The sequence below is a fragment of the Macrobrachium nipponense genome, chromosome 8 (assembly GCF_015104395.2).
Source record: "Macrobrachium nipponense isolate FS-2020 chromosome 8, ASM1510439v2, whole genome shotgun sequence".
Classification (NCBI taxonomy): domain Eukaryota; kingdom Metazoa; phylum Arthropoda; class Malacostraca; order Decapoda; family Palaemonidae; genus Macrobrachium; species Macrobrachium nipponense.
In genome coordinates, this window is record NC_087203.1 from 35,779,217 (window position 1) to 35,782,622 (window position 3,406).

The following is a 3,406-nucleotide window of genomic DNA, read 5'->3' on the forward strand; positions in this document are numbered from 1 at the left end:
CTGTAGATGTATGATGGTTGGTATATTTCCATATTTTGAATTATGTAGTGGCTTCGGGTTCGCGACCGTAATGCAATATCGTAAGTCTAGAGTATAAAAATGTAAACTTTCCAGTTATATATGAACCCTATCATTACTTACTTAGTTTATTTAATGGCATTTGAAAACCTGGTTACAATTATTGCAAGTGTGTGTAAATATTTTCGGGATATCTTTATCCTGTTGTCTAACCAATTCAAATTTCATTTCATTGGCCTGTACAGGAACCAGCAGAAAGTGGCCTAGTGCCTGAATGACACGGTTCGTTCCTTCATTGTTTTTAAGAAGGGATACCCTTGGCTCGCTACCAAGGGACTCGCGTTCGATAAAACGGGTCGAGCGCCTCAGTGGCGTGGTCGGTTTGGTGTTGGCGTGCCACCTCGGTGGCCGGGAGTTCGATTCTCGGGCATTCCACTGAGGAGTGAGAGATGTGTATTTCTTCGTGATAGAAGTTCACTCCCGACGTGGTTTGGAAGTCACGTTAAGCCGTTGGTCCCGTTGTTGAATAACTACTGGTTCCATGCAACGTAAAAACCACCATACCATACAAACAAACAAACAGATAAAACAGGTCTTGCTAGGAGATGAACGTTTCAGGTTTATTTTCGTTATTTTTTTTTATTACAGTAATAATTGAATAATTAAATATATAACTGTTTGATGAAAGAAAGCTCATTGTTCGGTAATTCATGCTAAAAATTCTTATACAAGCAGGTTCGCGTTATGTTTTGTAGAGTTTAAATTTCCAGCATTTTGGAATAGCATGCAGGTATTCCACCTGGGTACAAAGTACAGATCGAGATCCGCTTTTCTGTTGCTGGGAAGTTCTCTCTATTTTGGTAAAATATACAATGCTTCCCCTTCATAGTGTCTATTGAGAATTGTGGCAATGCGTACATTTGTTTAGTGGATTTGAATCGTAAGGATGAATAGAAGCATCAGTGTTTTTTACATTATTGCATTTCATGAACGTTTCAGCTTTTTAATCCTTTAAATAAAGAGATACAGTGAAATTGTCTTGCAGCATACAAGTTTCAAATATACACTTACTTTTCTGTTTAGGAACCAACACTATTGTTTCAAATCGGTGGTTCTGACTCTTTTTCACTGCATTCGTGGAATTCTCAACCTTTTCGTATGGCTCCAAATTTCTACACCCCACCCCCCAATAAAATAGAGGTAAAAAAAGGATAAAACTTATAAGTAAATAAGATTTTGATGACGAAAACACCGGTACTTTACAAGAAATAAATTAATTACAATCTTGACAGTTATATGATGCTCTTAGTTGATGAATTTCTGTAGTATGCTTAATGTCTACAATTAAATCACTATACTACAAGAGACTATGGTAGATTCACATCAACCGTGCGTTTGATGTCTAGTCCAGTCCCTTACGATGCTCCTGATTGGCTGTTGATAAGCCAATCACAGGGCTGGAAACTAAGAGTCTCTCGAGAGACTTCACATGGGTAAGATCTATGTTCCAGCTCTCCTGAGGGATACGTCTTTCAAAAGTATCCCTCAGGAGAGGTGAAACATACATCCTGCCTATATGAACTCTCGAAAGAGAGACAGTTTCCAGCCCCGTGATTGGCTTATCAACAGCCAATCAGGAGCGTTGTAAGGGACTGGCCTAGACATCAAATGCACGGTTGATGTGAATCTACTATAGCCGTCACTAGCGACACCATATAGCCTCAGAGGAAATATTAATTTATTGAGGAAAAAGCCCAATTATCTTTATATATTATGAACACTTCAGTGTGAAGCTTGAAATTGATAATTTCCAATCGGTTGATGAATCTGAGGTTGTCATTGACAAAGCTCATCTCATGTCGGGGTCCACATTTAATCGGTACTGGGTCGAATTCATAATTTGTAGAAGAGTGTAGAAACCAGACTCACATAAATAGGTATAGTAGTTCAATATGAAAAAGGAAAGCTTAGCCGAATTGCAATTTCACTAAATTTTGGGTATGTGATCGATGCATTGAACACCAGGATACATTCGGTGATTTTTCTTAGTATAGATTTTGGCAGCCGAATCATTTTTTTAAATTTAAAATATTTTTTTTTCTTCTGCCGGGACAGAGTGGTGCATTTTATATATATTCCGACTTCTAACAATATTTTATAATGAAATGTATAATTTGTAATTTTGTCACAGTCTGCTATGGCCTCCATAAATTCTTGTCATGACCCCCAAGTTGAGAACCCATGTTTTAAATTAAGCCTGCCTTTTGCTCGCTTCAACATATAATATGCGAATGACATATTTAAAATTCCCGCTGCCTGTTCATCGGCGATCGAAGCACCACCCAACGGGAATCGTGAGAAGTGTTAGACATGGCTATTGGCTACTGCATTCAACATTGAATTGTAATTTGATAAATTGAGTGGATAAAATTAGCGGTTCAGAAATTAACAATAGTGGTAATGATAAGGGTAATGGCCAAAGTTTTATAGAACGTGCTGAATAACTTTTATTTTGTAGCATTTGTTGATTAAATGCGATCAGTCGAGGCTGTGGGTTAGTCTATATCTATTATATGAATGTCATTGGACGTTTCTTTTATTTTTTAAAGTCTTTATTCTCCTTTATGGATAATTCAAACTTTTGCAATTGAAAATTATTAACTATAAAAGACATGCTATCAGTCTGTAGGATTGTTATATCGTAAATATGCATTAATACCATCATAAGTTTTCTGTTCATGGATTGTGTTCAGTTTGCGGCATGTTGTGTGCAAGTGAAGGGTGGTTGAGCATACTTACCTGGCACAGGGGACACCATGATCACGAAGGTGGTTCCCCCAAGGTGAGGCTCACCATTGCACTCCGGTGGTGCTGACCCTTGCGATTGACCCAAATGTGGTCAACTCGGGTGCGCAATTTTTGGTAGCGAGGGACTGCGTTCGCGCTATCCCTCTAATAATCCTCATATCACAAATTAATTGCCAACAGCCAAAGTAACATTGCATTATGGGAGTTAGTTGACTGTTGACCGTCAGTAAATGTCTTTTCTAAAACTTCTAAGTTATGAATACAACACATCTGCAGAAAGCTAATCTTTGGTCAGTTGTCTCTAAAGATTTAGAAAAGGATTTTGTTTACAGTGGATAGAATGAAATGTAACTCATTTTATATTTGTCACTTCTTTCTTAGCGATCATGTGAAGTTGATTATATTCTAAGTTGAACACGCTAACACACTGATCACTGAAGTAATTGCACTGTTACTATCCATCAGCATTTTTATTGTATATTTGAGTAAAACGACATGTTTTGTATAGTTTCAAAAACAACTATGTGTTTGTTCATCTGTAAGTTAATAGGCTGAATTCTCGTCTGTCTCGAAAAGTAAT

The 3,406-nt window shown here is 37.4% G+C and overlaps 1 non-coding gene across 1 annotated transcript; it reads left to right on the forward strand.

The window, feature by feature from the left end:
• The first annotated feature begins 2,809 nt into the window (after positions 1–2,809).
• Positions 2,810–2,972, forward strand: LOC135223364 (U1 spliceosomal RNA). Its single transcript, XR_010316488.1, has one exon. It is a non-coding gene; the product is annotated as a U1 spliceosomal RNA (small nuclear RNA).
• Positions 2,973–3,406: the final 434 nt, after the last annotated feature.